The sequence below is a fragment of the Orycteropus afer genome, unplaced genomic scaffold (genome assembly GCF_000298275.1).
Source record: "Orycteropus afer afer isolate SDZICR_OR568_19922 unplaced genomic scaffold, OryAfe1.0 scaffold00056, whole genome shotgun sequence".
NCBI lineage: Eukaryota > Metazoa > Chordata > Mammalia > Tubulidentata > Orycteropodidae > Orycteropus > Orycteropus afer.
In genome coordinates this window covers 6,749,591-6,762,725 of record NW_006921643.1, presented here as the reverse complement: position 1 = coordinate 6,762,725, position 13,135 = coordinate 6,749,591, and the positions used below count along the sequence as shown (strand labels likewise).

General features: G+C 38.9%; 1 pseudogene; it reads left to right on the top strand.

Annotated features, from left to right (window-relative positions):
- Window positions 1-6,254: 6,254 nt before the first annotated feature.
- On the top strand, window positions 6,255-12,305 carry LOC103195508 (annotated as a pseudogene).
- The last annotated feature ends 830 nt before the right edge of the window (window positions 12,306-13,135 follow it).

Sequence of the window (13,135 nt, the reverse complement as noted above, 5' to 3'; positions counted from 1 at the left end):
TTTTTTCTTAATTTTCACAATTTGGTTGTGCTGAGAATTCTCCAAATCTTCTATATTTGTTTCTTTATCACAGTTCATTTCTTAATTTCCTCTCACATTTTATTATAAGCAGCAAGGAGAAACTAGGCTGTACCTTGAAGATTTTGCTTAGAAATCTCAGCCAAATAAACACACAATTTCACCACTTATACATTCTACTTTTCACAAAACGTTAGAACATAACCCAGACAAATTCTTTTCCACATTATAACAGGGTTTCCTCCAGTGTCCAATAACATGTTCATCATTTCTTTTTGTGTTCTTTCATGGATTGAATTTTGTCCCCCAAAATATGTGTCAACTTGGTTAGGCCATGCTTCCCAGTATTATTTGGTTGTCCTCCATTTTGTAATCTCATGTAACTATCCTCTATTTTATATGTTGTAGCCCCTACATGTTAATAAGGTAAGGTTAACATATAGTGTGGGATATATCTTGAATCACAGTCTTAAAGAAATCATGACTCAGGTCATACCCTAACTCAAGTCACACCTTTACTTAAGTCATAATCTTACTTGAGTCCATCATGGCTTGAATTACACCTCTTAATTTACAAGAGATAAAAGGAATGAGAAGCAAGAACAGAGAAGAGGGTTATCACCACCATCAAGAAAGAAGATCTGGGAGAGGAGTGTATTCTTTGGACCCAAGAGCCCTGCACCGAGAACCTCCTAGACCCAGGGGAAAACTGATGCCAAGACACATGGAGATCTCCAAGAAACTCCAGGCCCTTGAATGTTGAATGCAAACAAGGATCTTTCCCCAACAAACACCAACAGAGAGACAAAGCCCTCCCCTGGAGCTGGTGCCCTGAATTTTCAATTTCTAGACTCCTAAATTATGAGAAAATCTATTTGTTTGTTAAAGCCATCCACTTGTAGCATTTCTGTCATAGCAGCATTAGATAACTAAGACAATGTCTCACCAGAAGCACATTTAATATCCACATTTTTTTAGCAACATTTTGCTCATAATGAAAGATACTTTCTCTACAACTCCATACTTTCTTCTGAGCCCTCGTACAATTGCTCTTGATGTGCATAATTCTACCAATGGTCTTTTCAAGGCAATCTAAGCTTTTATTGTCAAGCACCACAAAACTCTTCTAGCCTTTACCCATTACCTAATTCCAAAACCATTTCTATATGTTTAAGTATCTGCTAGAGCAGCACCCTCATCCTGTGATACCAAATTCTGTCTTAGTTTCTTAGGTCTGCCATAGCAACATACCATACATGAATGACTTTAAAGAACAGAAATTTATTTTCTCACAATTCTGGAGGTTAGAAGCCCAAATCAAGGTATCAGTCATGTCTATATCTTTTGAGGGCTTTGAGAGAGGAACTGTTCTATGCCTTTCTCCTAGTTTCTGGTGGCCACCAACAATCTTTGGCATTCCATTGCTTGTAAACAGATCCTCACATGGTTTCTTCCCCCTGTGTGTAACTATGCCTGTATCTATTCTCCTCTTTTTATAAGACATAAATCATATAGAATATGAGTCATCCTACTCTAGTATGATGTTGTTAACTGAATTAATAACATCTCCAAAGAAAAACTCTACTCCCCAAACAAAATCACATTCACAAGAAGGGAGGGTTAGGATTTTAACATTTCTTTTTTGGGAACACAATTCAATTTAAAACACTGGACATAGAGCTTCTCTTTGCTGTGAATTACTTGATGGGAAATAACAGAATATCTAATGTGGTCATTACTTTAAATAACCGTTTAAGTAGAATATTCTGTTTTATACATTATGTTATATATAACATTTTTATACATGATAAAAGTATCAAACATACTTTTATATTTTAAGTAATTTCTAAAAATAGATGTCTCAAGATCAAGGGTTTTATTTCTTGATCTGATTCCCTAATTCCTGGATCATATATTCAGTATGCATTTTTCAGAATACTGGGTCAAAGGCTGATGATAAGCATCTGCAGAACTAAACTGGTATATCTCTAATGGCAGCCTCAGAGTAAATTGTTTTATCAGCAAACTAATTTTGTGAAGCTTACTATTAAGCCCTTCAAATTATTATTTAAGACTATGGTTTCCTGTATGAATCTCCTCCCATTTTAAAACAGCTGCAATGGTTTGATTCAGACACTGAACATGGACCAGGTTTATTTGTAATAAAATAATGTACAAAAGCATCCCAATGAAGGTTAATACATATTTCTGGTTTTAAAAAGTCTTAGGAAAATTCATTAACTTGGTAAAGGTTACATATAAAAATCTATAGAAGAAATTATAATTGATGGAGAAACTTTAGATACATTATTTTTAAGGTTGAGAATAAAATATAAAAATGTCCATTTGCAAGAATGCCCTTGTTCTTTGTAGATAGGTACATGCTAAAGTATCTCAGGATGAAGAGCTATGATGTCTTCAACTTACTGTCAAATTATTGTACTGCTTCCAGAAATTGCATCTTCACATGTGCAACAATATCTCCTTCCCATGGAGACTTGAACTGGACTGAAAGAAATCCTGAATCAGTTTCCTATGTATGGATTGTTAAGGACATGCCAATCTCCCTTCAACACCATCACGATACTCAACCTGCTGACATCAGCCAAATACCAGGTGTCCAAGATCAAGGCCCAGATATCTCATCTCAAGGTAAAATACCTAGAATTTTCGATTTTCCAGGGACAACAAGAACTGATGCCACAGCAAAAAGAGGCTATCTGCAAGCTGACAATCTTTCGCTCTCATTGCCAACTATGAGGTTTCCTGGGAATAACAGGATTTTGCCAAATCTGAATCCCTAATATTGAATTTATTGCAAAACCACTGTATCAAGCCACTAAAGGTAAGAAATCTAATGTCTTCCATTGAACAAAGGGCCAAGAACAGGCCTTTGACACCCTGAAACTCAGACTGACAAAAGCCCCAGTTTTGGGCCTTCCAAATCTGAACAAACCCTTTCAACTCTATCTCTGTCATGCACTGCAAAGCCCATGAAAAGGTGAATACTCAAATAACTAAAAGACAAATAGTAAAAATTTGCCAAGAGGTGGAATTGACATGGAAAACACATGGCCAATTGCCCCATTAAAAGTGCCTGTAACACCCAGAGATAATTAAAATTGAGCCCATTTAAGCTCTTGTTTGCTTGACCATTTGCCAGAAATCCAAGGCTGACAAATGGGGACCAACTCTTTATATCTGAAGGAGTCCATTTTTACTTAAAAATTCTGTCTGCTATACTTTCCTTTATTCACAAGTTTTTCCAATTACATCAGAACTATCCCGTTAATGTTCCAGCTTACCCTTTCCTCCTAGAGAGCAGGTACTCCTATGGACTTGGAAAGATGAACCTCTCCAACCTAAGTGAAAAAGATCAAAAAGTTCTCAGCCAAACTGCTAAGAAGTTCCAACAAGACAGAGCCATCACTCAGACACAGCTGATTTCAGCTGGCTCACTTCTTAGTTTCCTAATCTTAAGTGGTTAAAGTCTCCCTATGTTTTGCTTGTTCCCATAATATTTTTAAGTGTATGTATATGCTATTTCATTCAGCTCCTTCCCATGTGTTTAACTCTGCAGACACCCACAATCTAGCTTTCAAGGCAGCCTGCAGGTCCCAGGCCAGAATAAAGCAAAGAGATTTTAAAAGCTAACACACCAAGTTGAAGGTTCTGATACTCTCACATTTGTGTTAGAGTATCAGAGCTTCAAAATGTGGAAACTGATACTTAATGTACAAGACAACCTCAAAAGAGCTCTTGGACCCAGAGGCACAAAATCAAAAGACATCGGGAATATAGTCTGAGTTACTCCAGGAGGTCAGCCTTGAGAGAAAAACAGAATACACTTAGTGTTAATGCTTTCCAGAGCTAAGATATAAGGTTCATGGTCATCACTTAGGGGTTTCTCTTTGTCCTAAAGCACTTGACTGCTAACCAGAAGACTGGTGGTTCAAACCCACCAGCCACTCCTCTGAAGGAAGATGGGGCAATCTACTTCTGTAGTGATACTGCCTTGGAAACCCAAGGAGGCATCGCTATGAGTTGGGTCCGACTTGATGGCACATAACAACAACAACACAAAGTCATGGTTGATCCCACTAATAACCCTAGAAAGAGCCCTCCTTTTTATCTGTACCTGTGTGCCATGCTTAGTTAAGTATAGTTCCCAAAGGACCACTGAAACTGTTAAAGCAACTAACGTCTTAGTTTTGACTGAAATTACACAACCTCAAAATGACTCTTACCATCTCATACAACAAGATGTAACTGAGTTTTATCTCCTAGACACAACCCTTAAGAAAAGAAAAAAAAACTACTCCTCCTGTGATAGTTGGAGTTGTATGTCAACTTGGCTGGACTACAATTCTGACTGGTTTAAGCAGTTGTGATGTGGGTTATTCCCATGATGAGATCAGATGCATATGTTTTGTGCAGCCAATCCATTGAAAGGGAGTTTTGCTAGGGGTGTGTCCTGCTTCCAATATATTTATGGACATCCTGGGAAAATGAGACACCCTTCTGTGGATCGGGATCCTGTTGTGCTGCCTACAACTGTCCGTGAGTGAACAATCCACTGTTTGGCCTAGAGATCTTGGATTCATCATTTGTTGGAGTCAACAGCTGGTATACTGCCTGCCAACCTTAAGCTTGTCAGCCCCAGCAGCTGCATTAGTTGGGAAAAGCCTCCAGCTTGACATTTTTTCCAAGAATTTGGGACTTGCCAGCTTCTATAAGTGTGTGAGCCATTTTCCTAAGATAAATTTCTCTCTCTCTCTCTGTCTCTCTCTCTCTCTCTCTCTATATATATATATGTATGTATATAAGCTTTACTGGTTTGGCTTCTCTAGAGAGCCCAGCCTAACACACCCCCTTTCAGTAGAAAGTAGTTAGAAAGAAGTCAACACAATTTCACAAGATTGAGAAATGACCAAAAAGAAAAAAAAAAAAAAGGGGGGGGGGGACGACAGATTGTTATTGTCCTGAAGGGTAAAATAGCCTAAAGGAACAACCATCTTGACCAAGCTTTAACATTTTTTCCTTTCCCTCCTTACAGGCCTCCAGGCCTCACTGCCTGAGTGCGCTCACTCACACATTCCTCCTTATCTTTCCTTCCAGGTTTATCTGTGATAGTTAAGGTTGTGTGTCAACTTGGCTGAGGTATGTATGACTCTCAGTAGTTTTGGAGTTATGAGGTAGTCATCCCTCTGAGATATGATATAATGTAATCTGACATAATGTAATTACCTCTGTCTTAGGCTGGATTTTCTAGAGAAGTTATATGAGCTCTAGTGGGGTATTGCCTAAGACATTTGACTGTGAATCAGAAGCCTGGTGGTGCAAACCACTCCTCGGAAGGAAGATGGGACAATCTACTTCCGTAGTGATACTGCCTCGGAAACCCAAGGAGGGGTTGTTATGAGTTGCAATCAACTCGACAACAGTGAGTTTAGTTTATATGTGTGTGTGTGTGTGTGTATGTATATGCATATGAATCCGCTTCCTGCTGTACTTCCTGGTGTACTTCAAGACAGATCTGTTCATTCTCCTGGCAGTCCACGGTACATTCAATATTCTTCACCAATACCGCAATTAAAATGCATCAATTCTTCTGTGGTTTTCCTTATTCATTGTCCAGCTTTCACATGCATATGAAGCTCTAGTAAGTTATTGAAAAGACAATGGCTTGAGTCAGGTGCACCTTCATCTTCAAAGTGACATCTTTGCTCTTTAATACTTTAAAGAGGTCTTTGGCAGCAGTATGGAAGCTCTGTTGAAACCTATCCAACATAGGTGACCATGCTGCTATTTGAAATACCAGTGGTATAGCTTCCATCATCACAGCAAAATATAAGCCACCACAGTATGACAAACTGACAGACAAGTGGTGGTATATAGTCATTGGTCAACTGTTATTCCCCTGGGAATTCTGTGCCCATTCAGTAACTTTTTATTGAGCACCACCTATTTGCCAGATATTATTTTAGACCCTGGATATACAGGATGAACAAAATAGACAAATACATGTTGGCTTTTTTTTTTTTTTTTTTTTGAGTCCACATTCTAGAGTTTATATCCTTTGTCTATTTCTGCCTTATTTTTGCTTCTTTAGGTGAATCCTGTACAGGGATCCCTGCCTTTTCACACTCAATTCATCTCATCCATATGTTGGTCTGAGTACTCCAAGAAGCAGATGACAATATGGTACTGAGCATGCAAGGATTTTATTCGGGAAAATGCCTGTGAGAGAAAATGATGAACAAGCCAGAAAAATCTGGGAGGAGAGCTGTGAGACCACAAGTCCTATCCCAGTGAAGGAGAGAGAAATAAAATTGGATGGGATAGTCCAACCTAAGGCTTGGAAAGGCAATGGGGCAGAGAGAGATCCTTAAACCAAAGTTGGCTACACAGGATCCCCATATCTCTCTGGATGGGATCAGTCCTTGGCCAGTAGCAGCTTGCAGGAAGCCTGGTCTCTGCCAGCAAACTTGGTGATGGATTTCAGAGTACAGCACCTGGGACCCTTTGTCAATTCTTCTACTTGTATTTGGGAACCTGAGAGCACATTTTTATGACTGTCACAACTTCTAACCTATTCCCTTAGAGGAGATATAAAGAGTGACTCCCGGGTTTGGAACCACCACAAGAAAAAGTTATATATTCTTATAATTTGGGCCTAAGGTTCCTGTGATTCTAGCCTCTAGTAAGTTAAAAGTTAAGAGGGAAAGCCCAGCAGTAGCCCTCTATTCGTTCAGCATCAGTCTATTTGAATTCTTATGTTGATCCAGGTACAGTGCTGGGTTCCAAGGAATCACAGAGAGAAGCAAAGTAAAACAGATACACGTGCTTCAAACAATTCTTTAAATTGCTCCAAATCATAATAATCTTTAAACTGTATTTTTACAATTTCAAGATAAACTTCTAAATTCTTTACTTGATACAAGTATAAAAACATGAGATGAAAACAACACTGTGGTGGTTATATTTGTGTGTCAACTTGGCTGGGCCTGGTTGAGTGACTGGGCAGCTGGTGGTAGTTATTTCCCATGATGAGACTGGCAATCATCTCCATGGTGGGATATACCACAAGCAGCTGAGTAGCTGTTTTGGGTATGTGGTCTGCTTCCTGAATATAAGGAGAAGCCTTGGGAATGGTCTCTAGCCTATGGCACGCTTGGACCCTGTATGTAGCCATGTCATTGCTCAGCAGCCTACTATGCTCTGCCGACTTTGGGATTTACAATGAACTTGAATTAATGGCCTGCCCTGTGGTTTGGTAACATCAGGACTCTGCCTTTTTACTTGTCAACCTTGGGGCTTCTCAGCCTCAACAGCCAGCAGCTGTCTGAGTGAAGAAAAGCCTCTAGCTTCAGTGGGCCGAGAGCTGGAGGCAAAGCTGAAGCCCAAGGCTGAGGGGCTTTCACCCAGCCCCTAAAGCCTCCCTGGCATTTTGAACTTGGACTTAAAGCCTCCAAACTGTAAGAGAATAAACTCCTGTTTGTTAAAGCCGTCCCATTTGTGATATGTTCTTGTCAGAGTGGCACTAGATAACCAGAACAAGCACCAACAATATAACTACAAATCAACCTCAATTATTAATATTGAGGTAGAAATTTTTCCATAAAATATCAGCAAACAATATCCAACAATAAAAATAACATCATGACCAAGTGGGATTTATCATAGGTATGACAAAATTATTGAAATATTAGGAATTGCATTAGTATAATTCACCATATCAAAAGATTTATTTACCTAAATATTATATATAATAATTATGTAATTATTTCCATATGTGATAAAAAGACCTTCAATAAAATTCAACACATATTGCAGACTTTTAAAATAACGAAAATAAGAACTGGTGGATATAGCACTAAAACAAAACAAAAAAACAAACTCACTGCTATCAAGTCAGATCCAACTCATAGTGACCCCTTCTTGGGTTTCTGAGGCAGTATCACTAAAGCAGTAGATCATCCAATCATCCTTCTGAGGAGTGGCTGGTGGGTTTGAACCTCCAGCCTTCTGGTTAGCAGTCAAATGCCTTAGGCATTACGCTACCAGAGCTCCTGGATAAAGCACTAGCTTGATTTCATATGTGTGTATATTTTATATTATGTTAAATTATATCATAAAAATGTATTCAGGTAGTCCCTGACTCACAACACATATGAATTATGATGAACTACACTTAACATTGGCCATTTTATTTATTTTTACATCTTCTCATTAGTAATACTAATGATAGTATGTAGTAATTACTACATACAATGTTGCAGCATTTAATTTGCTGATGTCATCATATCTTTAAGTATATATGTAATGTTTCCAACCCACGATGACAAAAATAAGATTTATAAAAATGCTAACAATAAAAGACAATAACAATAAAAATTCTAAAAACTGACATATTTGACTTATGCCAAAATGGAGTCATTGGAACAGAACTCCATCTTAAGTCAGGGACTACCTATACATATATAATGTATAATTTATATTTTATATAGTGATGTTAGCATAGTGCCTAAGGCACTTGACTGCTAACCAGAAGGCTGGCGGTTCAAACCTACCAGCCACTCCTCAGAAGGAAGATGGGGTAATCTACTTCCGTAGTGATACTGCCTCAGAAACCCAAGGAGGGGTTGCTATGAGTTGGGTCCGACTCAGCCCATACAACAACAACAATAGTGATGTTAAGAATAATCTTACTTAATGGGGAAACACTGGAGGCATTCCAATTAAGGTAAGGAACAAGGCCAAGAGTGCTTTCTATTTCTTCTACTACTACTTAGCATTGCATTGAAGGAATTATCCAAAGCAATCAGAAAAAGAAAAATACACAGAGATATATAAATTGGAAAAGAAGAAGTATAATGATCTCTCTATATATACTATAATGAGATGGATTGACATGGTGGCTGGATGATGGGCTCAAGTATAGTAGGGATTGTGGGGCTTGCATGGGATCGGGCAGTGTTTCACTCTGCTGTGCATGGGGTCACTATGAGTCGGAAACGACTCGACAGCAGTTAACAACAACATATATACTTGTGGTGCAATGAATTACTTAGCATGGCTTTTCTAGCCATAGTCTTTGTAATTCCCACCAGATTACTGGGTGGGACCATGCAAATAAGGTGTGTAGAACTTTGATGTTGGGATTGGTTAGTTTTGTCACTCTGCCAGGCTTAAAATGAGCCTTCCTAGAGACAGAGAAGGGGATCTCACTGCTCTCAAGAGAGAACAGCTGGAGATGAAGTAGAGTGTGTCCTTGGACCCAAAATCCCTGCACTAGATCTCCTTGGCAGAGAGAGATGCCTCAGCAGAGAACGATGTCCCAGCAGAGAGGCAGTTGCAGTGGAACCAAGAGGCACAAGATAGAGAGGTAGGTTTACCTGGCCCACGGACCAAGAAAGCTGAGTGCCCTTGAGCAGAAGGATTGCTGATGGAGTGGGGTGCACCTAGGAGTACCTATCAGCAGAGCTCAAAAGGCTTTGTAACACTTGCCCAAGTAGGGCAGAGGTCAGGCCAAGAGGCCAAGGGCCAGAGAGGCATGTCTGAGGGCACAACAGAGGGGAGACTGTCCTGATTGAAGAATTGTATCCTGAGTGTGTTCCTGAACCTGAATTGTAGCCTGTTACTTCCCTAATAAATCTCATAATTGTGAGTATTGTCTGTGACATCTGTGTGGCCACTGCAATGAATTATTGAACCCAGCAGAGAAGTAGTGAGTACCAAGGGACGGTTGGTGTCAGAATTGGTAAAAGCCTGGATGATGGTGGCATGTCTGGCCTCATAGGAAAAAGCCTTGGCCTGCTGACAGTGATTCTGTCTTCCTCTTATGAAAGTTAGAGGAAGTCAGAAGATGCAGCCTCCATGCCCTTTTAGCAATATGATATGATAATATGCCTAGAAATCCAAGGAATCAATAATAACACAAACAATAAAATAATTCAGTATATATAACAATATATACATAACAATAGAACATAAAATTAGCATACAAAAATCAAAGGCCCGCATAGACTTGAAGAATAACAAGTTAAAAGGTATAATGGAAAATAAGATCATTTTATAAAGAAGAAAAAATAAATTACTTAAAACTAAACTTATCAAGAAATGTGCAAAACTATATAAGGAAAACTTTAATTCACTTCTGAAAGACACAAAAGTGAATTTAAGAAAATAGAAATCATACATTATTCTTTAATAAGATGACTTAACGTCACAAAGGTGTCAGTTTTCCAAAAAATAATAGATAAAGCTAATATGATCCCAATAAAACTACCAGCATTTATGGGTGTAGGCAAACTGGAAAAAGTAAGATACAAGAATAGTTAGGAAAAATTTGAATAAAAAGAGTAGGGACTAAATCTATAAGATACTGACATATATTTTAAAGACTATAATTGAAACAGTGGGGCACTGTCAAAGAAGACAGAGATATAACAATAAAACCAAAAAAACCAAACTCACTGCTGACAAGTTGGGTCCGAGACAGTATCACTACAGAAGTAGATTGCCCAACCTTCCTTCCCAGAAGTGGCTGGTGGGTTTGAACTGCCAGCCTTCTGGTTAGCAGTCAAATGCCTTAGGCACTATACCACCAGAGCTCCTGATATAACAATAGAATAGATTTTAAAATCCAGAAAGAGTTGTGGAAATTTAGTATATAATACTTTTCACTAGGATAAGACATTTTAAATATTGGTTTTGGAACAACTGGATAGTCCTTTGGAAAAGTATAAAATGGGATCTATACCTCATCCCACTACCCCTATACACAAAATCCAAATGGATCAGTGATCTAAATATAATGATCTAATAAACATGTATTAATAAAATATGGAGGCCATGAGTGCTGGCAGCAGTATGTGGACAACCAACAGGGAAGATGAATCATATGACTTGTCTGTGTCCCCTGGTGTGCAGCCCCAGGGTGCTGTTGGGGCTCAAGTCCAAGCCCTCTTGAGTGGAAGCCACCATCCACCTGAGACAGACAGGGAATTGGGCTAGCCAGGTCAAACAGGCACCTGACTCAGTACCCTTGGAATTTAAACCTAGATGAAGACCACCACAAAATTCTTGCTGCTGGCTGGCAAGCCAGGCCCTTAGGCAAAATAAGAAATTATATTTCAAAAGACTTCACAATCTTGACCATTATAAAATACTGATAAATCTCGGAGTTGTCCTTCAAGTGCCTCACCACATGCAGAGCATGCACAGTAAAACTCAACTTGATTGACAAAGTGACCTTCCACCAGAGGCAGTCAAGAACAGGAAGCCCTTGCTAGGAATCGAACCAGGGTCAAGAGACATCACACATGTGCAACATCCCGGAATTAAGTTATGGCAACATCATAGCTGCCTTCAGGAAGGAAGGGTTTCATCTTTGTTTGACAGCCTTTGTGGTGGAATTCATCTTGGCTATCTCCTGTGTGTGCACCTGATTTTCATAACCCTGCCTTTTTCCCAGAAATCCCCACCTATTCTATGGATAAAGATGGTGCCATATTTCATCTAAAACACTCATAAGCCCTAGGAAATCCTTTGTTAGGTGAGAAACCAGAGGCTAGCATAGGTGAAAGCTTGTCTCTATCTTTCCCTAGCGATCCCCTCCCTTTTCCTTTCTCTAATATACTTTGGTTCGTGTGCACATTTTGCCTCTCCTGTTCAATTCTTTGTCAGTAGAAGGCAAGTACAACTGCTCAGGGTCACAAGGACCCTGGTAACACACCTGCTCCTTGGTTGGCTTTCCCTCTCAGCCACCATCTTGCTGGCATTTATCTCCAGCCTTCTGGATTGGTTCTACTCGCCATTTTAGAAGGAGATGCCACTTTCACTGAGCTGCAATACTAGGGCAAGACAACCATCATCAGTGCATCATGTAAGGTCAGTTCAGGGAAGATATGATACCCACAGTGGAAGAAAGTGATTAAAGGTAAGGTCACAATAAAGATTCCAGAACATGTGGAAACAGTACTGCAGAAGACACAATGCAATTGTTTACTTGATAGATGATGCAGGTCGTGTAAAGATAGATGTCTCTAGAAATGAACTACGTAATCTTATAGATAAACCACAGTTAAAAGGAATTCCAGTGCTAGTACTCGGAAACCAGAGAGATCTTCCTAATCTCTTGAATGAGAAACAGCTTGATGAAAAAATGAATCTGTCTGCTAGTCAAGATAGAGAAATTTGCAGCTATTCAATTTCTTGCAAAGAAAGATAATGTAGATATCACACTTCAGTGTTTTACTCAACATTAAAAATCTAGAAGTTGAAATGCCTTCTGAAGTCTTCCTGTCCTTCTTATGTGTAATTGTAGAATTATTGTCCATTCCTCTGAAGTACTTCCTAGAATATGATCTTCTCTAAACCCCAAAAAATGTTTTTTTCAGAATTTATTTCTCATGTGTACTGCTGAAGGTGTGTATTCCTAATCCTTCATAAAGAATTACCATGACAAAATCAGCACACACACAAAAAGACTTCTTTCACATATTTGTCTTAGGTAGAGCTTTTGTAAATTATTAAAAAAAAAAACACTTTTGACCAATTTAAATTAAGAAAATTGCATGTTTCTGTTCCAGTTTTTCTGGGCTAGATTTTTATATTGGTTTTCAGAAAACATCTATCCATGATATTTCATTGTAGAGTCTAGTAGCTTAATAATGACACTGACTTGAGACAGTATGAAGTTTCTAGTGCCACATACAGTATTTAGAAAACTTTTAAGCCTGGTTCATGTGGAATATAAACCTAATGATTTTCTTATTTCACAAATACACATGATGTGTATAATTACACCTTAGAAATTAAAAAATGGTCTGCAAAGAGGAAGCAGAGGCATTGAGTCAATGTTGTTATTGGTTCTTTACACTGGTGAGATCTAACCTGGTGATTTTTGCCCCTGGGAGTGAGCTTTATTCCAGGCCTAGAATGTATCCCAGGACCATAGTATTGGGGGTCTCACCAGACTCCATCTGACCAGTAATTCTGGTCATTATTGAGTTTTTGGATTTTGTTCCACATTTTCCCTCCCACTCTATCCAGGATCTCCAGACTTGGTCCTTTCCTGAGTGGTTGGCATTGGTAGCTAGGTACCATCTAG